Genomic DNA, 25,964 nt, shown 5'->3' on the forward strand with positions numbered 1-25,964 from the left:
CAGGTTCTGGACAAGCTGCCCCTATTTCTCTCTAGTTCCTTGCCACATGGAGCATTGTTTTCTTATATTTGACTTTGGGCCCATAAACCCTCTTTCAGGTTGATTATATTTCCTATACAGAACATCTTGGTGGACCCTATGTCCTGATCTACACTGCCTGTGTTTCTTTTATTTTAGTGTATCAATGCCATCTATCTTAGAGATTAGAACCAACCTTCTCTGCTTCTTCTCTGCTATGTTATTTTTCTTCCATTGGTTGTCTACCCTTCTCCTTCATTTCACTGTCTGCCCTGTTCATTGAGACCTCTCTGCCACTGTTCCTGAAATCCTAGTGTTTTTTCTGTCTCTTTAGAATGTCCTTCATTATTTTTTGTAGGGTTGGATTGGTCATCACGAACTCCCCCCATTCCTCTTTGTCATGGAAAGATCTTGTTTCTCCATTAATTTTGAGAGACAGTTTTTCAGGGTACATCAATCTGGGTTGGAGTTTATTTTCTTTCAGGGTTTGGAATACTTCACTCCAAGATCTTCTTGATTTGATGGTTTGTGTCAAGAAGGCCCATGATTTTGATGGGTTTCCCTTTATAGATGATCTGTTTCTTTTCTCTGATAGTTTTTTTTTACACTTTTTTTTCTTTTTCACAGTACTGGGGATCGAACCCATGACTGCCTGCTTGCAAGGCAGGTGCTTATGCCACTGAGCTAAATCCCTAGCCCCCTCTGATAGCTTTTTTTTTGGTCTTTTTCCTTTTTATCAGTACTGGGGATTGAACTCACAGACTGCCTGCTTGCAAGGCAGGCACTTATGCCACTGAGCCAAATCCCCAGCCCCTGATAGCTTTTAATATTCTGTTCTTGTATTGAATTTCTGGAATCTTGATTATTATATGTCTGTGTGTAGCTCTGTTTTGGGTGTAGGTGGCAGGAGTTTTGTATGTCTCATACATCTGAATATCATTTCCTTTTCCTATGTTTGGGAAGTTTTACTTAATTATTTCTGTGAATAGTCTGTATTTCATTTGTGTTTACCCCTGTTTCTTCACTCACATTTTTTATTCTTAAGTTATAGATCCTCTTGTCATTTTCTAGCCTTTGTATTGTTACTGTCTCTTTCCTTGTTATTTTTAAGAGATCTTTCCTTTCATGATCACATATTGGAAACCTGTCTTCAAGTTTTGATAGTCTATCTTTAGTTTCTTTCAAGCAAGTTTGCCAGCTTTCAATGGAGTTTTTTTAATTTCCTGGTAATCTTGTTGAATGTTTCATGTATACTTGATTTTTTATACTCTTCATCCAAGGTTTCCCTCCTTTCTCTGTGTTCCTCCATTCTCCCACCTGTGTCCTCTCGAGAGGTGCTTAGCATTTATTTTATTAATCTTCTTATATCTTGCTTTACTTGTATTAGTATTTCTATTTTGAGTTCTATAATGGCACATAGATATTTCTTTATGTCAGTTGATGCAGTGTCCAATATTGCATGCTTGCTGCCCTCAATCTCTTCTGTGTTTACCTCTCCTAGACCCAAATTCTCTGGATTAGTGGCTGGAAGCTTTTTTTTGTTTCTTTCTCTTGTTCTGCTTCTGGTTTCTTCCAGACAGGTTTACAGTAGAGGTCAAAGGCCCTTTTTGGATTTTCTATGGTTCTTATGAACCATGCTGGATAGGGATTGCTGCCCTCACCAGTTTTTTTGTTGATCACTGAGGTGCAAGCAAGGGTGGTGTATGCTGGCCCCTCTGCTCCAAGCCAGTCAACCAGCAGGGCCTTTCACCACATTAGTGTGTGTCATGCAGACAGAACCAGTTTGGGACAATTTCAGGGGCAATTTCATCCCTGGCTACTGGGTCCTGACCAGGGTGTGACACAGCCCAAGCAGATCCCACCAATGTGCTCTGGGGCAAGAGTGGCCAACTCAAGCCACTGTGGTTCCAGTTTCAGGCCTGTCCTGCCCAATTCCAATATGTCATCTGTGTTGGTCACCCTCTCCCAGGGGAGGACCAAATTCTGAGCACTCCCCATGGGTTAGTGCAGATCTCCATGCTGCTCCATTCTCCATTGCAATGCATCCTCCTGCTGAGGGCCAGGTTTGCCAACCCCGGCTTCAGTGGGACCATGACTTCAGCGTGACCACAAGTTATCTGACTCCAAGGTGCCTAGCACAGCATTGGACAGGCTTAGGTGAAAGCGCACGTGGTTCCAACCTTCTGTCCACATTTTTTTTTCTTCTTTTTCCTTAGTTTCTTCCTGAGTCATGAGAATCCCTCTCCTTTCATCTGGTCTCCATGGTGTTAAATTCTAGCATCTGAGCTATTTCTGTCAGAGGGGCTCTATACTATGATAATAATACTAATATACAGTACTCCTGACAAAAGACCTCTGTGGCCACCACCTTGGGACACCTGCTGTCTCTCAGCAGCTTTATCTTAATTAGCTCTTCTTACTCATAACCTTCTTTGTCCCTTTGGAATTCATTCTTTGATTAAAGAAACATGAAATTGGCATGTCTGATATCAGACAAGTTAGGATTTTCATTTTTCTGACCTCATTTTGTGTCTTACCCAATAAGTGGAAGAAGGTAAGAGTTTGCTTTTATTTCATAGCACTCCTAAATATTTTGACTGCATTCTGATTTGTGATGCATTTCAGTTATCAAAGCATGTCATTCCTTCTTTGCTGCTGGATTATGTCTTGTATTATTTGTTTGAGCCACATGAAAAGTTGAGAGCAGGTAGACAACCAGACACCAGCCCTTTCCATGGGGTCTCCTCATTCACAGACTGTGGAGGAGATCAAGAAGCCATCAAGAAGCCAAGCCCTCATGCAGGTCTTCACCACAATCAAGATTCCTGGAGTAGAACCAGATGCCAGCTCTTCCATTGCTAAGGCTGAGAGGGAAGGAGAGCCAATGTCATTTCCCACACCTCAGTACGTGATTTGCTGATCTGGAGAACCACAGGCAGAGAGGACAGCTATTGAGGTAAAGTACAAATTAATTTTGGTAGTGTTTAATGTTTCACTAACTGTACAGGCTTAATGCTGGTAGGCTGGGCATCCATTGAGAGGACAACAACATGCAATGTAGCATCTGTGGGGACCTACTTCTGAAAGTGGTAGTCATTGTTAATTCCCTATGATCATGTTCTGAAGTCCTATTGGCTGGGTTTTGTTTTGTTTGATTTTATTATATCTGATGGCATGAGGAGCTATTTCAAAGATAACAAGATATATTATAGTAGCCAGCTTGCATTTACAAATATCTTCTTTAGAAATTCTGTACCGTATTTATTGTCATGTTTTTATTGATTCTATTCTGTTTTGCTTGATTATACTATGTCTGAAGGTATAGGCAGCTAGTGTGAATACAAGAGGCACTGCTGTAACTATTGCTGATTTCCTATTAGCTTGTTTTGAAATTCTGTGTCATACTGTTTTGTTCTCAGTAGCTTTATTCTGTTTTAATTTGTTTGATTTTATTCCCTTTAAAATAAAATTTACAAAAATTTGAGAGCAGGGAAGACCATGATATTCTTAGAATTCTTTGATGGGACTTTTTATTTTTACAGGCAGGTCCTTATATTGCTGTTTTATGTATTTTGCAGCTAGACTTACTTTGATACTAACTACTGCATTTCATTGTATTCCATTCTTGACATATTTGGTGTTAATGAGATGATTTGTTTTATTTGAGACAACTTTACTAGATAGCTTTTAAAATTTTTAATTGTTTTTGCAGCTTGAAAAAGTGTGTCTGAGGAAGCATCCAGAAGCTATAGGACAGGTTTTGGAAATTTGCCTCTTTGGGAGGTAATTGCTAGTAGTCAGGAAATGTGACTGTGGTTGCCTCTGCAACTCTGGAACACTATTTTTCCTTTCCAGCTGGAAGCTGTTGAATACCTGTAAAAGAAGTGCTCATGTATAGGACAAGCAAAGGTAGGTATTACTTTCTTTACACAGACTACATAACCCCAATCCCTGGGTTGGAAACCAATCAGAATGCATGCTCATCCATGAAGGCACACATGAGGGTTTTGATTGAGCTCTCACTGGGCATAAGCTTCTCATGTGTCAGGCCAGACAGAAATTCATTCAAATTCTTTGATTATTAATCTAACTTTCACCTTGGCAATGTATTGGGGACATGGCCAAGGGCCTGGATTATCTATGTTAAGAATATGGTAAGAGGATAAAATAAGAAACAGAGACAAATTTAGTAATGCATGACAAGTCACTGGGAAGTTGATGTTTCTAGATGGACTAAAAGAGGGACACTCAAAGACAGCCATTCTTTCTTTTTTTAATATTGTTGCAGTGATAGGTGTAGCTAGTGCAAGATTCAAAGTTGGTGTAAAATGCAGAGGTCTATGACTTAAAGAGCACGTATAACTGGGATAACTCAAGAGGATGGAGATGATATCATGCTAATAAGGATGTTGTACTGGAATGTTTTCCTAAATATGGTGATCTTAGTTTGAGTCTTAGCAAGTGGGAGAAGATGGCCTTTCCTTAAAAATTAAATGTGAAATCTTAACTGGGTGGTCCTGATAATTCTAAACCTCAATTTTACACTTTTAGGAAGTATGCAGAAATAGCCATTATGAATTGTGGCCTTCAACAGCAGTATATATTTTAAAAATTGTTTTTCAGACTTCTGCCAGCCCTGGAGAATGTGTGCCACCCTTGGACCTTGGACCATTCCTCCATGCATTTCCTGCATGACTCCTGCTGGCCTGGAGGAATGCCACACCAGTGGCCACTGGCCTTGGCAAGCCTCCCCATCTCCTAGACCAAGTACTTGATCTTCAGCTCCCACTCATCCTCCCAGAACCTTAAACTTCAGTGGATTAACCATTCTGAGTTGATGGGAGATGCAGTGACCTCTCACCCAAACAGAAGACCTCAGCAGGTTTCAATCACTATCCTCCTGTGATTCTCTTGACATTTGTCCTACAACTTCAACAACCAGTTGAAGTTACAGCTTCACTAAATAGAATAGAACCAAACAGGATGAAACAGAATGAACCCACTCAGAACAAAACCATGAAAGCAATATAGGACTTCAAAACAAGATAGCACCCCATGGATACCCAGACTGACACGACCAGCCCCCCTCAGCCCAGAATCATGTACAGCACTGCACCATGTTTTGCACATGCTCTCTGGATGCCAGGACTGAGGCCATCAGCCTGCTCCTTGGCCTAGAACCACATACATCACTGCATCATGATTCCTACATACCCTGCAGACACCTGGACTAATGCCACTGGCCCACCTCTCGGCCCAGGACCACCTGCGCTGCTGTACCATGCTTCCAGCACACCCAGTGGATGCCTGGACCCAGGCCATCTGCTGGCCCCTTCGGGACACTCCCTACCTCCTGAACCTAATACTGCTGTTGATCTTCAACTACCACTCTTTCACCCAGAACCTTGGACTACAGCAGATTAACTATGCTAGCTTGAAGGGAGATTAAACAACTGCTTTACCCAAACAGAAGATGTCAGCAGGCTCCAGTCAGTGTGGTGAGTATGCTCCTAAAATAGAGGGGTACAGTGAGTAAATAGGGCAAGTAATAAAGCTCCAACTAACTGTAAGATCTTGAGTCTAACAAAAGTGTGAGTGACTCCTTCCTGCACAGAGAAAACATCAGGTAGGGTGAGAAGTGTGCCAATAAGTACTCCTCCAACTTGAGAAAATCAAAAGGGCTTATGAGACACATAGGCACACAATAGAGACACAGTAGGGCCTCAGCTGACACAAACACTATAGACAGGGAGATTTTATGACCTGGAATAACTGCAGATAAAGTAATAGCAGGAACTAAAAGTTAATCTACATCAATACTACTAGGCTTGTCAGCCAAGGAAGAATATAGGACTCACTCAACAGGCTATGCAGTGGGAAGTCAAGTGACTGGTTCACGTTTTCATTGTGGGTGCCAGCAATTGGACAAACATCAATCTTACATTAGGACTCTAAGATACACATTACCAACACTTGACACTAGTGGGACTGGAGGACCAAATATTAACTCGACTGGGAAAAAGGGCAAAAGAAAAAAGGAAAATGCAATCTCAAACATCTAGTCCACCAGAAGCAAGCACAGGTGACACTGAAATAGAGCACTTCAAAAGTAACACACTGGAAATCTCTGAAATTATAGTGAGTGAATAAAAAACAACTCCATGAGGCTATGGAAGAAATCAAATTAGAAGTACTCTCCCATGTAGATAGAAATAACAACCTTAGTAAAGGAGTTGCTCAGCACAGCTAAAGAAGAAATAGAGAAAAAGTACAGGAACCCGGGAAACTGAATGAAACCTTGAATGAACAACACAGAAAACAGGCAGAATTCATAAAGCAAACTTAAAGAGACACCCAAGAAACAAAATATTCTATTCAAAGTATGTAAAACTGTTTAAATAAAGCTGAGGGTAGGATTTTGGATCTTGAGGACAGGGTCACAATTAGCAATCATCAAAGGATAGAACTTTCAAAAATAATAAAGCAGCATGAAATGACAACCCAGCAGCTTCAAGAGGATGCCAAAAGCAACAATGTAAGATTAATAGGCATCAGCGAAGATGCAGGAGTCAATGCAAATGACTAAAATATTCACAGATGTAATAGCAGAAAATTCCCCAAACATAGGGAAAAATCTGATATGCAGAAAAGTGAGGCATATGGAATGCCAATCAGTCACAACCCACATAAACCTACACCCAGACATATAATAATTAAGATCTTAGACAAACAGCATAAAAACAGACTACTAAAAGCTCAGAGAAAAAGCAAAACTCACCTATCAAGGAAAGCCCATTAGAATCACAGCAGACTTTTTAACACAAACCCTCAAGTCAGGACAAGATTAGAGTGAGGTATTTCAAGCCCTGAAACAAAACAACTTTCAACCTAGACTGATATAACCAGAAAAACTTTAATTTAAATTTAATGGAGAAACAAGATACTTCCATGACAAAGAACAACTGAAGAAATTCATGTCCACCAAACCAACACTAGAAAGAGTATTGAAAGATATACTAGATAGAGATCAAAATGACCACAATCCCCAGAACAACAACAGAAGAAACCCACCAGACAGGACAAGCAATTAAACAAGAGGCAAAAGCAGAAAACGAACAACTGGAACATAACATGGCAAACTCAAGCCAGTACATATCAGTAATAGCCACAAATGTAAATGGCTTCAATTCACCTGTCAAAAGAAACAGTTTGACAGAATATATCAAGAGACATGATCCCACAATATGCTACATACAAGAAACATATTTGACTCAAAAAGACATTTTAGATTAAAAGTCAAAGGATGGAAAACAATATTCTCTGCAACAAGAACCCAGAAAAAAACAGGGGTAACTATTCTGCTTGAAGACAACATGAACTTCAAACCTAAAATGATTAAGAGAGATAAAGAAGGTCACTACATGTTCAGTGAAAAAATTCAAAAGGAAGAACTAATATTTATAAATATATATGCATCAAATACAGGAGCACCCAACTATATAAGACAGATACTAATGTACAGTAAAGCCAAGTACACAAGAACATAATTATAACAGGGGACCTTAACAGCCCATTGTCATAAAGAGAGAGATCAACTAGACAAAAAGTCAGCAAATAAATAATAGAACTGAATCATACCTGCTAGCATTTGGACTTACTAGATGTTTACAAAGTGTTCCACTCAACCATATAAGAATACACATTCTTTTCAGCTGTGCATGGGACATTCTCCAAAATAGACCATATATTATCCCATAAAACATTCTTAAGTAACTGCAAAGGTACTAAAAGTATCCCATGCATAATATCTGACCTGAAATTGGAAATTAATGGCAAAAGAAATTGCAAAACCTGAATAAATACATTGAAATTAAATAACAACCTTTTGAACAACCAGTGGGCTACAGATGAAATTAAAGAAGAAATGAAGCAATATTTACAATTCAATGAAAATGCAGAAACAACATACTGTAATCTATGGGATGCAATGAAAGTGGTCTTAGGAGGGAAATATATAGTAATAAATTGTCATATCAAGAAAACAGGACAAGCACAAATGAACAACTTATTGCTTCATCTCAAGCTTCTAGAAAAAGAAGAGCCAGTTAAACCCAAACTCATAGAAGAGAGGAAACTGTAAATATTACAGAAGAAAACAATGCAATTGAAACTAAAAACAATGCAAAGAATTAATGAATCAAAAAGCTGATTTTTTGAGAGAATCAAAAAAAAATTGACAGAACTCTAGCTAACCTTATAAAGAAAAAGAAAGAAGGGAGGAGCTAAAGATGATGGATTGATAAGCAGCAGAATTCAGAGGCTCCCTGAGAGAGACAACTCAGATGCCATAATAAAACAATGTGGGGAGGTCTGGGCAGAGGGAGATGGATCCTCTCAACCCAGGAAGAAACTAAAGGGAAGAGTCAGTCAAACACCCAGTCCCAGGGCTACCATTGGAGCAGCTAAGATGAGCAGCCACAGTGCTCTTGCCAGAGTGCCCAAACTCAGGCAGCTGTGACTTGCCAAGCTGCCTGAACCCCCGCTGCTGCTACTGAGCTGCCTGAACTCCTGCCTGCTGCAACTTGCTGGAACCATAGTTGCACTAAAGTTGGAGGTCAGTGAGCCCAACGACAATGGAGCCAGAAAGGGACCTGCATTGACCCATGATGAGTGCTGGGAATAAGACCCCCCCCACAGGAAAGGAGCGACCAACCGGATGACTTGTTGTAAGGCCCCCTGGAGGGTAGGGGCTGTCTTACACTGCTCCTGTTTGCACCTTAATGACCAACAGTAAACTAGAGAGGACAGAAGAACCACAGCCAGCAAGGAAAGGGCTGGGACATCCTCCATACATCTGTGTGGAAGAAACCAAAAACATGACAAGAGAAAGAAATAAGAAAAAGTCCTCCACCCCCAGCTCTAAGAACATTAATCCAGGAGAGGTAAATACAAAAGAAATTAAGAGCAACAAACATGCAATATTAGGCATGGCATCAGCAGACATAAAAAGATATCTTAGGGACACCATAGATGAGATCAAAAGTGCAATATTTAATCCAGAAAAGCAAGATATGTGTAGATTAATAAAAGAAATGCTAAGCACCTCTTAAGACACAGACAGAAGAATAGAAGAACACACAAAAAGGAGAGAAACATTTGATGAAGAATACATGAAGCAGGTTCAAAGAGATTACCAGGAAATAAAAAAAAAACCTTTGAAAGCTGGAAAAATTGCTTGAAAGACACTAAAGATAGACTATCAAAACTTGAAGACAGGTTTGCAATAAGTGATCATGAAAGGAAAAATCTCTTCGAAATAAAAAGGAAACAGACAGTAAAAATACAAAGGTTAGAAGACAACAAGAGTATCTATAACTTAAGAGTAAAGAATGTGAATGAAGAAACAGGGGTACGAACAAAGGAATTACAAAGGATATTCCAAAAATAACTAAGTAAAACTTCCCAAGCATAGGAAAAGGAAATGATATTCAGATGTATAAGGCATACAGAATTCCTGCCACCTACAACCTAAACAGAAATACACCCAGACATATAATAATAAAGATTCCAGAAATTCAATACAAGAGCAGAATATTAAAATCCACCAGAGAAAAGAAATGGATCACCTATAAAGGAAAACCCATCAAAATCATGGCAGACTTCTTGACACAGATCATCAAATCAAGAAGAGCTTGGAGCAAAGTATTCCAAGCCCTGAAAGAAAATAACTTCCAGCCCAGATTGATGTACCCTGAAAAACTGTCACAAAATTAATGGAGAAACAAGATGCGTCTATGACAAAGAAAAACTGGAGGAATTCATGACCACCAATCCAACTCTACAGAGAATACTGAAGGACATTCTAGAGAGAGAAAAAAAGTACCAGGATTTCACGAACAGTGGCAGGAGGCTTTAATGAATGGAGCAGAAAGTTAAACGAAGGAGGAGCAGACAACTAATGGCAGAAAGATAGCACAGCAGAAATGAGGCAGAGAAGGTTGGTTATAATCTCTAATATAGATGGCTTTGATACACTAAAAAAAAAACACGTAGAATAAATCAGGAAGTAGGGTCCACCAAGAGGCTCTGTATAGGAAATATAATTAACCTGAAAAAGGGTTATGAACCAGAAATAAAATATGAGAAAACAATGCTCTATGTAACAGGGAACCAGAGAGTAATAAGGGCAACTAGGCCAGCACCTGCAGATAGGTTGGAAAGACAGGTTTTGTCATTAAAGGAATACAACTTGAGATCAAGTCCAGGAGTGACAAGGTTTGGAACCACTTAGGTAAATAGCAGGTCCATCCCCAATCTAAAAACTGAGGGAGTGGGTGGGACCCGAAAATGCACAGTGCACCCTGGGACAGTGATGGGGAAGAATAGTCCAAAAAAAGATGGCATTGGATATTGTTAATAGTGTATCAGGATTTAAAACCCACATTACTCACACAACTCTGTTTAGATAGATAATATTATGTCTCAGTTTGTCTACTTGCACTAGATTTGAGGGCACAGAGAGCTATCCCCAAAACAGGATATAGTATGGTAATCATCATTAATATCCTATTAACTTAATCTGAAGCCCTCTATAACTTATACTGTTTTACCATGACTGATCTTATTTGAATATGGTTTGTTAGATTGTTGTTTGGTATTGACAGATTCTATTCAAATCTGTTATGTTTGATAGTATCAAGTCTGAGAGTATAGGCAACTACACTGAAGATGACAAGATTCTCTACGATGCCCATTCTGGTTTGATTATTACCTGTTTTTGAAGTTTTACACTATCCACAATATTTTGTTTTTATTAATATTGTTATATACTTCTATATTCAATTATACTATGCCTGATGATATAGATAATTTTATTGAAGATAACAAGAGACATCTCAGTAACCACTGGAGGACACCTTGTACTGTGATTTTATACAACTTTTTCATTTCCTTTTTTTCTAGGAAAATTTTTTGTTTTGTCTTGCTTTGGTTTTATTTCTTCTTCTAATATAGAAAGGATAGAAATACATGTAGAGACTCATGTATGTGTAGAACCTATAAACAGTCTATGAGAACTGATCATATAACACATGATGAAATGAACAAGTACTTTGAAGAAAAAAAGACATTACAGTACCCAGTGCTGGTCCCATAGTGCCATGATGTGAAATCCAGAAATACTATTATTCTTTGTTCAGACTGATTTTGCCTGTTTTATTTTGTTGAATCTTAATGTGCATGAAGGTATGGTCAGCTATTTTGAAGAGAATGAGAGACACAATGACAGCCATTGTTGACCTCCCTGTTGTCTGATTTTGAAGACCCAAAGTGCCTTCCTCATCTTGCTCAGATCAGTACTATACTACGTTTGTTCATGTAAATTCTCTGAATGTGAAGATACGGTCAACTATTTGGAAGAAAACTGACAATATGATAGTAAAGATATCTGATTGTCTTGCTTTGAAATTTATGTCTCTTACACTGCTTTCTTACTATGTTCTGTTTTGCTCTGTTCTGTTGTGTTTAATTTTACACTCTTTAAAATAAAATTTGACAAAAAGAAAAGGAAAGAAAAATCCCAAACTCATGCAATAAGGACTGAAAAGGGGGAAATTACAACAGATCCCGTGGAAATTCAAAAGATCTTGAATACCTGCTTTGAAAATCTCTACTCACATACAGTAGAAAACACCAAGGAAATGGACAGATTTCTAGAAACATACAAACTACCTAAGCTCAACCAAGAAGATATAGCAATTTTGAATAAACCAATATCAGCTATTGAAATTGAAAATGTAATTAAAAACTTACCAACCAAGAAAAGCCCAGGTCCTGAGGGATTCATGGCTGAATTCTACAAGAAATTTAGAGATTTGATTCCAATACTCCTTAAACTCTTCAATGAAATTGAAAAGGAAGAAATCCTCCATAAGTTATTCCTGGAGGCAAGTATTACTCTGATACCAAAATCACAGAAAAATCCAACCAAAAAGGAGAACTATTGGCCAGTCTCACTAATGAACACTGATGCAAAGATTCTCAATAAAACACTGGCAAATAGAATGCAGAAAATCATCACGAAGATTATACATCACTACTAAGTGGGATTCATTCCAGGAATGCAGGGATGGTTTAACACACAAAAATCAATAAATGTAATACACCACATCAACAGAGCAAAAAACAAAATCCATGTGGTCATCTCAATAGATGCAGAAAAAGCTTTTGATAAAGTCCACAGATGTTCATGATAAAAAAAAAAAAAACCCTTCAGAAACTCGGAATAGATGGTCTCTACTTCAATCTTATAAAGACCATCTATGAAAAGCCAACAGCCAACATTATACTAAAAGGAAAAAAATCTGAAAGGTTTCACTTTAAAATCAGGAACAAGACAAAGATGTCCACTATCATCACTCCTATTCAATATAGTTCTGGAAACACCAGCCAAGACAATCAACAAGAGAATAAAAGGAATAAAAATAGGAAAGAAAGAAGTTAAATTATCACTTTTTCAGATGACATGATACTTTATATAGAAGACCAAAAATACTCCACTAAAAGACTACTAGAGGTAATTAACAAATTCAGCAGTGTAGCTGGATACAAAGTTAATGCTCAAAAATCATTAGCATCCCTGTATGCAAACAAAAAACTCACCAAGAGAGAAATGATGGAAATATTGGCCTTCACAATAGCATCTAAAAAATGAAATACTTTTTTTATTTAAGGAGAAAAAGGAAAAAAAAAACAGAAAAAGGGTACACGTAATATGAAATTTTAAAAATAAACAGTAAGAAATCACTAGTTAATAGATTACATATTCTCATCTTAGAAATAGTTGTTCAAGTTACAAAATTGAATCACATAAAGTGGACTTTCAAACAGTGAGAGTGCAGTTTTGTTCAATGATCCAAAAAACAAACACTCAGTAATATGGTTATCTATCTTATACACTTAAACATATATGCAGTTATACCCTTTAGAGCACTTTCTTTTCTTTCTTTTTTTTTTTTCTTTTTGTAGAATAACAATTACACATTTTGGGTTTTATTACTCCCACAGTTCTTATTTATTTATTTTTTTGAAGAGAGTAAAACCAAATGCGACATATCAGAATGGAGTCAGTCAAATCAAAAGAATGGACATAATAGATAATGTAAAAACAAACTATAAGGTGATCAACAATGGTTACCATACTGCCTCTTGCTATTTTAAGAAGAATTGGCAGTTATAATATAATTGAACTAAACAGTAAAGAATAAAACCAAAGCATTGGAGACATAACAGGATTTTAAAAGAAAATGATAGTCAATCAGAATGGACGTCATAATGATTCTTATTGTCTTCACAGTTATGCCTATACTTTCGATCTTGGTACTATCACGCAAAGCAGAATAGAGGAAAATCAGTCAAAACAAGATGGTGAGGGCAATACAGGATTTCAAACCATGTTAATAGGAAATCAAAGTAGGTTACTATAATGTATCCTGCTATTTTTTATTTTTCCCTTAATTAAAAAAATAAAAAGAAAAAAGTAAATTATTTTTAGAAAGGGGGGATGGAGATAAAAGAAGGCATAACAACAGAATAGCGCAGGTCAAATCATAACCATTTAAGCAAACCAGTGTTTCACCACAAGATATCCTGACATAAAAATAGTTACCATAGTGTCTCTTTCCTTGAAATCTTTGAGTATAACTTCTTATACTGTAGCACCAAACATATCACGACACTATAAAACCATTCAAGAGAATGACATTGTTATAGGGTATTTAGAACCAATTGACAGAAAATGAGCAATGCTTTCTATATAAACTCCTTGTCTATAAAAGTTTTTGCTTATATTATCATATATAATAAAATCCAATAAGATACACCCTTTTAAGACCAATGGAGACTGAAAAATACACATTTGATGGGACTTCAAAACAAGATGATAACTAAATCAGCACTAGCTATTATGATGTCTTGTTTTCTCCAAAATGGCTGTTCTACCTTCCAATCCTCTCTGCCTCATTTCTGTTGAGCTCTTTTTCTGTGGTTTGTTGTCAGTTTGTCATTCTTCATTTTGATTTCTGCTCCATTCATTGTGGCCTCTCTGCCACTATTTCTGGATTCTTCGTATTTTCTTTTTTAAAACTATCTTGCAGTATTCTCTGTAGAGTTGAACTAGTGGTTGCAAGTTCCCCTTGTTCCTTGTTTTCCCATCAATTTCTAGGGACAGTTGTGCAGGATATATCAATCTTGGCTAGAGGTTATTATCTTTCAAAGCTTGAATTATTTCCCCCCATGCTCTTCGTGATTTGATGGTTTGTGCTGAGAAGTCTGCTGTAATTCTGATGGGTGTTCCCTTGTAAGTGATCTGTTTCTTGTCTCTGATGGCTTTTAATATTCTGTTCTTATATTGGATTTCTGGAATTTTGATTATTATATGCCTGGGTGTAGCTCTGTTTGGGTTGTAGGTTGCTGGGGTCCTGTATGCCTCATATATCTAAGTATCTTTACCATTTGCCAAATTAGGGAAATTCTCTTGGATTATTTCTGTGAATAGCTTTTGTAGTCCATTTGTTTGTGTCCCCACTTCTTCTCTTATGTTCTTAATCCTTAGGTTATAGATCCTCTTATCATCTAGCTTTTGTATTGTTGCTGTTTGTTTTTTTGTTATTTTTAAGAAGTTTTTCATTTCATGCTCCCATATTACAAATCTGCCCTCCAGTTCAGATAATCTGTCCTTAGTTTCTTTCAAACTTTTATGCCAGTTTTTGATAGAGTTTTTAGTTTCCTGGTAATCTCTTTGAACCAGCTTCATGTGTTCTATGCTTTCTCTATTTTCTTCATCAAACAATTCTCCCCTTTTTTTCTGTTCTTCCATTCCACCATCTGTTTTTTCTTGGGCAGTGCTTAGCATTTCTCTAACTATTCTGCTTATGTCTTGCTTCAGGTCATTAATAACTTCATTCCTGAACTCATCTATGAGGCTCTGGAGATAGCACTTTATATCTATTGGTGCCATGTCTACTATCGTGTGTTTCTCAGGATTGGGGGCTGAGGACCCTTTCTTGTTGCTCCCTCTTCCCATATTCTTTGTTCCTTATATTTAAATGTGTGTGGGAGGCCCAGCTTCCTTCCCTGTCAGCCACAGTCTGTTTGAATTGCTGGCTAGGTGTTCCCGCCCACTGCAGTGTACTAGGGAGACACAGACCTGGGCAGCCTCTGCTGGGCCCACCCCTCCAGATCAACCTACTCCCAAAGCTTCACCTCTAGGGTGCACCTTAAGGCACTGGGACCTGAGTTGCGCTAGACAATTGGGTCTCAGCCAGTGGCATCTCACAGGCCAGGCACTCCCCACCAATCCTGCTAGAGAGGGGGATATGTGACTGAAGTCACTGCAGCTTCTCATTCCGGGAAGTCTGCCCAGTCTGAGTATGTCCTCTGCTGAAGCCTCCTTCTCTATGTAAGGGTCCGATTCGCTCGCTCACTCACCGCAGGTCAATGCAGGGCACCTGGTCAGTCCTGCTCCCAACTCCTTTCAATGCTTCCCACTCTCCGAGCTTTTGCGCCTGTCTCCCTGCTGTGCCGACCGGGATGCACCAGCGGCTGCAGGTAATTCAAATCTCAGTTTCCAGTGGTGCGGGTCCAGCTTCCATGCTGATACCTTATCTGTGCCTGCAATGCAATCACCAGGATTGCATTTCCAGATGGTTTCTCTTAATTTAGTTTGTTCCTGGGTCAGCAAAGAATATCCCCCCTTGCCTGGAACTTCCTGTCTGGCACCATTCCTGTATTTCAAGTGTGGTTTCTCCGAGAGCCTCAGAAGCTGCTGCTATCTATCTGCCATGTTCTTCTGGAATCCCGCAAAAATGAAATACTTAAGAATCAACCTAACTAATGTAAAAGACCTATATGCTGAAAATTATGCTATGCTAAAAAAGGAGATTGAAGAGGATATTAGAAAATGGAAGAATATTCCTTGCTCTTGGTTAGGAAGAACCAACATTGTGAAAATAGCCATACTCCCAAAACTGTTATACAGATTTCATGCAATCCCAATAAAAATACCTTTAACATATCTCACAGACCTAGAGAACACACTCCTAAAATTCATTTGGAAACAGAAGAAACCTAGAATAGCAAAGGCTCTGGGCAACAAAGGCAAGACGGGAGGCACCTCAATTCCTGACTTGAAACTATATTACAATGTCACAATGATAAAATCAACATGGTACTGGCAAAGAAATAGACCTGAGGATTAATGGAACAGATTAGAAGATGCAAAAACAACTACAAAGACACTCAGCCACCCAATATTTGACAAAGGAGCTAAACATGTTCACTGGAAGAAATGAAACCTCTTTAATAAATGGTGTTGGAAAAATTGGCTCTCCACATGCCAAAGACTGAAACTAGATCAAAAGAAATCACCAACAGAGTGAAAAGAAAACCCACATAATGGGAAAGAATTTGAGCTAGCAAACCCTCAGACAAAGGCCTTACATCCAGAACATAGAAAGAACTGAAAAGTTTCAAGCCACCCCAATTCAAAGACTCTTCAAAAATGGGCATCAGAGATGAACACACAGTTTTCAGATGAAGATACACAAATGGCAAATAAATACATGAAAAATGTTCACCATCACTGGTCATTTGAGAAATGCAAATTAAAACAGCATTGAGATTTCATCTCACTCTGGAAAGAATAGCTGCCATCAAGAAGTCAACTGATAACAAATGTTGGAGAGGCTGTTGGGGATGAGGAAAAGTAACACTGCTCCACTGTTGGTGGAGTGTAGACTGGTGCAGCCACTATGGAAATAACTATGGAAAATTCCCAGAAGACTAGGATTGGAATTTCCATTCAATACAGCTTTTCCCCTCCTGGGTGTTTTCCCAGAAAACCTGAAAATGTCATATCACAGTGATATATGTGCACCCATGTTCATAGCAGCACAATCTGTAATAGCTAAATCTTGGAAATAACCAAGATGCCCATCAACTATAGAGTGCATGAAAAATGTGGTATTTTTATACAATGGAATATTATTCTGCTATAAAAAGGATGATCTTGAGGCCTTCAGAGGTAAATGGAATCAACTTGCATCTATCCTCACTAAATAAGGAGGAAATAAATAAGAATCATGTTTATAATTATCACATTATGTCTCGTGTAAAAAAATAAGAACTGTAAGAGTAATAAAACCTAAAAAGTGTTTGCTAATATAAAAAAGAGAGGAAAACAAAGTGCTCTAAAGGATATAACTGCATGTATGTTTAAGTGTATAGGACCGATAACCATATTACTAAGTTTTTTTGATCTTTGAACACAACTGTTTGCAGTCTTGCTGTCTGAATGTCAACTTTGTATGCTTTACTTTTAAACTTGAACAACTATTTCTAAGAGGGCAATATATAATTTATCAACTAGTGATTTCTTACCATTTATTATTTTGAAATAATATCTTATTTCTAATCTTTGTACTGTTTCTTTCTCTTTAAATAAAATTTAAAATGTAAAAAAATTATTTTTCATTTTAAATAGAATAAAACTATAGAAAACAAAATAAAACTGAACAAAGCAAATTGCAACCCCATAATAAACGCAGCACATGACTTCAAAACAAGACAACAGGAATTCAACAGTGGATATCACAAATTCTTCTTGTTTTCTTTGAAATAGTTGTCCTCAACTTCACACAAAGTAAAATCCAATGAAACCACACAGTGTAAAACCAATCAAAATTAAAGAATGAAACATTATGGGACTTCAAAACAACACAATAGGAAATCAACAGTTGCTACCATCATGTCTGTTCTTAAAACAGCTGTCGATAACTTGATATATGATGAAATGAAACCATAGCAGAGTCCAACCAATGAAAACAAAAGAATGAAAGCATTACAGGATGTCAAGGCCAGATGATATGAAATGAATGATGGTTAATATAATGTCACATTTTCTTCAGTCAATCATAACTTGTTGTAGCCCACTACAAAGCGGCTCTGAGCTGGATTTAAATTTTACTAATTGGCTTTCTATGTTTACCTGTAAGTCTGTCCTGAGCCTAGGCCCCTTGCTTGGTGATGGGAGCTGATTCATAGTAATTGAACCACTAATGAGTCACTGGTCCTGGTTGAGGTCTGTAGTGGCCTGTGAGGCCAGAGATACTTCAAAAGGCAAGATAAGGCCACACTGTGGACAGTTGGCTCAAACTCCAATTAACAAGGTAGAGACTGCAGCTGCAAAGATTTCTCCTACAGTTTCTCTTCTACCATGTCTTCATGATAAGACAGTTCTACTAATTGACTTGATTCATGACTTGGAGATGTCTTTGAAGTGACTCCGAAGGTCCTGCTCATTGCCTGCACTTTCTTCAATTTCTCTGTCCTTTTTCCTTGGTCATAATATAAGTGGACTGATCCAGAGACTCCTTTGTCTTTACCCATTAAGTCTCGAGCTTAATTAAAGGGTTTTGACCTTCCTGGAACCCTAAAAATTATACAATTTGTCTCTTTTTATTTAACCTCTGCCTTACACCCATTTGGAAGATCAGGGATCTAGGTCAGAACTCAATAATAACTTTTGTGTTTACAGGTATATTTCATTATAGACCAATTAGACACCCACTGTAGGAAAGCTTTTGGTCTTGATTCTCTTTCTGCCCTTGAAATGAGTATGGTTTAGTTCTTGTGCCATGCATAGAATCACTCTTCTTTCCCTTATCCACTGCTCTGCTTCTGAGAAATAAGGCAATTGAACACAACAGTCTTGTGTCCATGGCAGTTGTATTCTCTGTGGCTGCTGGATCCTCAGGCTCCACAGTCCAATGTTTGTTCCTCCCTGTACCCATCCCAGAGTGAAACTGACCTTCACATGTCTCTGAGTCATACTCTAAAAACATAATCCTGATTTAATCCTCAAAATCAAGAAATAAATATAAAATTTTAGTCCAAGCTTATCAGCCTTTCTGCTTTTAGGCTGAAAGATACTTTTCTCTACCTTCAAGCATGTTACTCCATGATGTAAACTGAATATATTTTAAAACACAGAGACATTTCATGAATAGAAGAAAACGTATTTGTTGGCAGACTTATTGATTTGAGAGGAAACAAGTATTAAAATATGTTCATAGTCTCAGGCCCTAGAGGACTGCCTCTTTCCTGCATGATTTTTCTCCAGAACACCTTGACAAGCAGCTACTATTCTTGGAGAGATGCCAGTCAAGGTCCTCAAAAAGAAAAGCATAGAGCTAGGTGTGATTCATGGGCACAGATTTACAAAATAAGTCAGACTAAGTCAATTTTGGCCACTTTCTTGCACTTGAAGCTCACTGCCACTGCCACTGAATTGTGATAAATGTAAGGACTTTAGATTAGCACAGAGAAACAAGGGTAGATAGGGATACTTTCTGATCACTGACTTCTTTTCAAAGTGGGGAGAAACTCTCATCTGCAGCTTGTCAAATTGGAGCCTTAGCAAATCTTCTAAACTCACTGTACACACTTACACTTAGTTACAAGGAATTCCACCTAGTCTCTCCCTGTACCCCATCTGGCCTGAGCATGCCCCTGAAAATAAAATGGTTGAAATTCCCTTACATAGTTGTGGAGGACCACCTGCATGACTCTTCTTGACAGAGAGCAATCCATTTTGGCTAAACCTGGCCCTCTTTTCATATGTTGATATGTACAGAGCTGGTTAGCCCTTCCCTTGCCCCTTCAATTTACTTTAATCAATGCCAAGTGGTCCAGCCAAGCTGTCCATGTGTAGTACTTCAAGGAAGGTGAAAGATCAGTGCTACACCACTCCTCCAGCTCCCAAAAAGCATGTGTGAGTTGGGCAGGAAGGAGAGCCATGTTCCACACTGTCGGCTGGGAATGAGCCTTAAAATGAAAGGCCAAGATTTCATGCACTATAAGCTTATGCAGCAGCTTAGAGCATTAACCTGAAAACATTACATGCTACCTCTAACTCTGTTATGCAGATTACTCTTTCTATATATCCTGCACTGTGCATACTGGTGGTTTCAGGCCGCCTAACTCGTCCAGCTCAATGTACTCATATACTTCCTGCCACTATCACAGTCATTCAGTCTCAAGCCAACTCCATCATTGAGAATTATTAAAATCCAGTTTTGGCCCTGGGTCAAAGCATTTTTTCCACTGAACAATAATCCTAGCAGGACTTAAGACCTCCTTGGCTCTCCACAATTACAGATATGACTTAGTGTCTTTATTCTCACTTAACATTGCTCTGGATGTGGTAGATTGGAATTAACTGGGTAGAATTCCAATAACTTTCCTATGCAATTACAAATATAAACTTCCTGGATTGCAATGAGGCTTGGGAAATACTCTCTATATATCACCTGTCTGGTTAGCAGAAGAGTTATAAATGGCTATGAAACTAGCAGTTTTGAAAATCAGCCGTGGCTATCTAACAACAGGTGGCCACTGAAACAAGAAACCTGTGTTTCTGGTTATTTCAAACAGAGAACTCATCAGCCTAGTCTCCTTCTTAAAAAGGCATTGCTCTCAGAAAGTATCGTGGATTATTTTTCTTTACTTTTCTTCTGATTGTTATTATAAGGTATGTCTGTTATTTGGCCTGTAAGGAAAGCCCTGACTAGCCTATTTATAATTACAAACTTAAGAACTCTACAAGGGTTATTGTAATTCAACTTGACCAAATACATCTAAGAGTGCATACTGCTTTAAAATCATTGCTTTGGGTTTATAGAATTGGTCTTCTGTCTGATAAATGTGTGTTAATAACATTAATTCACATTTAGCTGCTTCATTGAAAAAGTTTTTTTAATTCAATAATTTATTTATTCATTTTTAATTCCTTTTGAGATTTCCATGAACAATTTATCTATTTAGGTTTTCAATATAGCAAAGCTGATTTAAAACTTTAACACATGAAGGCTCCTAGTATCAAGACTTACAAATAAATCATTTCTAGTTTGCTAGCAAAAAGGTTTTACAAGATTGATACGTTGTTCTTTTTTTTTGTTTTTTTTTCTCACTTTATTTTTTTATTTTAAAGAGGTTAAAATTAAACAGAACAAAACAGATCATAAGGAAACAATTTTAATAAATATGGATTTCAAAGCAAGACCATTGGAGATCTTCACTATCTATCGTATTGTCTCTTGTTTTCTTACAAATAGTTGCCCACATCTTCACACACAGTGAATACATACTGAACATTATAGTACTAAACTAATCAGAACAGGATGATGAAGACTGTTTAGGTCTTCAAGACCAGACTATAGGGAAGTCAACAATGGCTGCCATAATGTCTCTTGTTCTCTTCAAAATAGCTGTTCATATCTTTATGTATGTTGAAATTAAACATAAGAGATGACTAATATCACTCTGATCAGTGAATACTAGTATTGCTAGATTATATATCATAATGCTACAGAATTAGCACTTAGTGTCTTCTTATCTTAGTATCAGTGTCTCTTCTTCTTCAGAGTGTCCGTTCATTACATCGTGCATTATATAATCTGTTTCAGTAAACTGTTTTGAAATTCTCCCTATTGTGTGAATCTCTACATGAATACCTATCCTTTCTGTATTACAGGGAAAAACAGATCAAAACAAGACAACAAAACAAATTCCTAGAAAAATATGAAACAAAAAGACATATAAAACCACAATACTAGGTGATCTACAGTAGTCATTATGCTGTCTCTTGTTATTTTCAATAGAATTGTCCACATATCAGGCATAATATAATTGAACATAGCATTACATAACAATTTAATTGAAGTCATTGTAGGACTTCAAAAGCAGTTAATAATTAAACCATAATTAAACCAGAATGGGTGTTTTATTGCATCTTGTCATCTTCAGAGTAGTTGCCTCTATTCTTAGACTTGATACTATCAAGCATACCAAATTTCAATAAAATTAGTCAAGATAAAACAGTGGTCTAACAAACCAGATTCACGTTTTTTATTCTTAAGTTATAGAACCTCTTGTCATCTTCTAGCCTTTGTATTGCTACTTCTTGGTTCCTTGTCATTTTTAAGAGGTCTTTTCTTTCATGATCACACATTGGAAATCTATCTTCAAGTTTTGAGAGGCTAACTTTAGTTTGTGTCAAGGCATTTTGCCAGCTTTCAATGGAGTTTTTAATTTTCTGGTAATCTCTTTGGTTCTGTTTCATGTATTCTAGATTTTGTTTATATTCTTCACCAAAGGTTTCTCTTCTTTTCCTGGGTTCCTTCATTCTTCCATCTGTGTCTTCTTGAGAGGGACAGATGATCCTTTCCCAGTTCTCATTGCAATCAAGGGTTATTTGCAATCAATTTGTAATTGCAAAGGAAAGTTGTTGGAATTCTACCCAGTTGATTCCAATCTGACACTTCCAGTGCAATGCACAGCAAAAGTAAAGACAGTGAGGTGTACCTATAAATATGGGGAGTGAAGGAGGTCCTCAGTCCAACTGGGGTGATAGTTTACTGGAACAAATGCTTCAATCAAGACCAAACCTGGGTTTTATTAATTCTCAGTGACGGGATTGGCTTGAGATTGAGTGACTCTGAGAGTGGCAGGCAGTGTGTGAGTGTCATGGGCTGGGTTAGGTAGGTGGTCTGAAATCACCAATATGTACAGCAGGGTATGTAAAAAGAGAAATCTGCATAACAAAGAGTTTGAGGTAGTATGTAATGTTTTGGGGTTGATGCTCCAACTGATGTGCAAGCTTATAGACTGTGAAATCAGAGCCTCTTATTTTAAGGCTTGATCCCAGCCAACAGTGTGGAACATGGCTTTCCTTCCTGTCCAACTCACACCTGCTTTTGTGGGATGGGAGCTGGAGTAACACGGATTTGTCACCTTCATTGAAATAATACACATGGGCACCTTGGCTGGACCAATTTGTATTGCTGAAAGCAAACTCAATGGGTAAGGAGAAGTCCTAGCTTGCTTTGTACATATCAATACATGGAAACAGGGCCAGGTTTAGCTAAAATGGAGATAATTGTTCTTCTTTTAATGAGAGTCATGCAGTGGGCCTCCATACTATGTAACGAAATTGCAACCATTTTATTTTCAGAGGCATGTTCATGCCAGGTGGGGTCCAGAAAGATACTAGGTGCAACACCTTGGAGCTAAGTGTATATTGCAAATATTGGGTGTCTGAGGTCTGCTAAGGCTCCAATTGGCTCTGCTACAGATGATAGTATTTTTCCATTTTGAAAAAAAAATCAGTATACAAAAGATATCCCTGTCTATCCTTGCTCTGTGCTCAATATAAAACCCTCAGATTTAACACCATCCAGTGGCAGTGGCTGTGAACTGCAAGTGCAAGGAAGTGGCCAAAACTAGCTTAGCCTGATTTACTGTGCACCTGGACCCCCAACACAGTGAATCTGTGATCCTTGGACCATACTTCATTATAGGCTCTCCTTTTTCAGAATCTTGATTGGCATCTCTCCACAAATGGTAGCTGCTTATCAAGGTGTACTGGAGCAAAATGGCAGGAGAGGGGCATTCCTCTAGGGATAGACTATGACCATACTTGAATACCTGTTTCTCTTCAAATCAGTAAGGCTATCTAGGAATGTGTTTTATTTTACTCATGAAATGTCTCTGTAATTTAAAATATATTCATTTTGTATTATGAAACAATAGTTTTGAAGGGAGTGAAGTGAAAGTAGTACATTTCCAGTGCTAATTAAGAGCACAAAACTGATAAGCCTGCACTAAAATATTATATTTATTCCTCGAGCATTTGAAGATTAAATCAGGAGCTGCTGCCTCTGCCTTTGTCGCCACAGAGCGACTTGCACCCACCAGCTGCCCCCACAACCACGACTGCTGCTGACGCTGCCACCACCACTGCCGCCTCCCAGGATCTGGTCCGCATCCCGGAGGGCGCTTTGCAGTGTCATGGGTGTGGGATTGGACCTGCTGGGATGCATCCCGCCTTTGCCCTTGCTGCTTGTGTGAAGTCCTGAGCCCGCAGCACCCGCGCTGAGTGAGTCCCTGCCCCTGGAGCTCCTCGAGGTCCCCAGGTGGGTGAGTGTGTCTTTACCGTTGCCAGGCCTGCGTGGCCAGAGCCCCACTGAGCCACTGCCATGGACAGAGCCTAGAGAATCTGCTTCTGAAAATATATCTTCAGACAATAATCAAAAATATAGAACCAGAACTTCCCAGTTTCCTGTGGTGCTGGACCAGCTTCAGGGAATTGGGCCTGCCTGCCTGTGCCCTGATCTCTGGACTGGGCAGCCTGGGGTAAGTGTCCCTGCAACAACTCGAGCCCCTGGGAGGTAGCTTAAGATCTTAGCTTGTGCCAACAAGGGAACTTTATGGCTTCCTGCTGCAGTGAACCAGCTCAGCAGGGTTTGGACCAGCCTGCACAAACATTCTGGTTTCTTGCCATGCTCAGCCAGCACTGGGGAACTGGGCCTGCCTCCTTGTTCCCTGAATTCTGGAGACTGCGAGGCCTGGGATGAGTGTCCCCACACCATCCTGAGTCTCAGGAGGGAGTTAAGAACCTAGTTCATGCCAGCAAGGGAACTTTATGGCTTCCTGCTGAACTGAACCAGCTCAGCAGGGTTTGGACTGGCCTGCACAAACTTTCTGGTTTCCTGCCCTGCTCAGTCAGCTCCAGGAAATTGGACCTGCCTCCCTGAACTCTGGAGACTGAGAGGCCTGGGATGAGTGTCCTGCACCATCATGAGCCCCTGGGAGGGAGTTTAAGATCATTGCTCCTGCTGGCCAGGGAACTTTGTGGCTTACTGCCACACTGGACCAGCAAAGCGGGGCTTGGCCCTGCTTGCCCCACCCCCAATGACCCTCTCTCAATCTGAGGAACTGGGCAGCCAGGGTCCCAGAAGCTGAGAGCATAGAAGAGAATTTCCAACAGGCACAGGGGAAGCCTTGGAATAACACTTGAAACAAAGAAATATAGGAAAATGACAAAATGAAAAACCAAAATACAATCTCAAGCCTCCTGCCCATCCCAAGAAACCTTAGGAGCTATGTACATAGAAGAAAACACATGCCACACACCTGAAATACCTGAAATAATAGCAACTGAAATAAAGAAGCAATTCAGGAAGCTTTAAAGGAATTCAAACTAGAAATAATCTCCCAGGTAAAAGAAGAAATGATAAAAGAAATGAAACAGATGCTGACATATTTAAAGAAGACAAAATTTAAAAATTAGAGGAACTAAATGAAAAGATAGAATCCCAGGACGAACAATATAAGAAACAAACAGAATACGTGAAGCAGATACAAAGAGAGATACAGGAATCAAAAATTCCATTGAAAGTTGTAAAAACTGCCTCAATGAAAGTGAAGACAGAATTTCAGACAAGATTGCAGCTGGTGAACAGGAATGGAAATGTCTTTTAAAAGTAACAAAGAATCAGGAAAAAATAATTCAACAGATGATGCAAAGAAAAACAACATAAGCTTGATAGGGATAAATGAAAAAGAAAGGGACAGCATAAAGGATGTCAAGAGGATATTTAGAGAAATAGTAGCTGAAAATTTCCCAAACATGAGAATGGAAACTGACATCAGGATCAGTGAAGCATATGGATCTCCAAATAACCACAACCAAAATAAAACTACACACAGACATATAATAATCACCATCCCAAAAATCCAATATAAGAATAGAATCTTAAAAGCTGTCAGAGAGAAAAGACAGATCACCTATAAAGGAAAACCTATCAGAATCACAGCAGACTTCTCTGCACAAATAATAAAGTCAAGAAGAGCATGGAGTGAAGTATTTCAGATCTTAAAGGAAAATGACTTCCAATCTAGACTGATGTACCCTGCAAAACTGTCTTTCAAAATGGATGGAGAAATAAGATACTTCCATGACAAAGAACAATTGAAGAACGTCATGATCACCACACCAATCCTGCAAAGAATACTGAAAGACATTTCAGATACACTTAGGAAAAAACCAC

Source organism: Cavia porcellus, unplaced genomic scaffold (genome assembly GCF_034190915.1).
Source record: "Cavia porcellus strain 051 isolate PalLab524CR breed Dunkin Hartley unplaced genomic scaffold, mCavPor4.1 scaffold_5, whole genome shotgun sequence".
Lineage (NCBI taxonomy): Eukaryota > Metazoa > Chordata > Mammalia > Rodentia > Caviidae > Cavia > Cavia porcellus.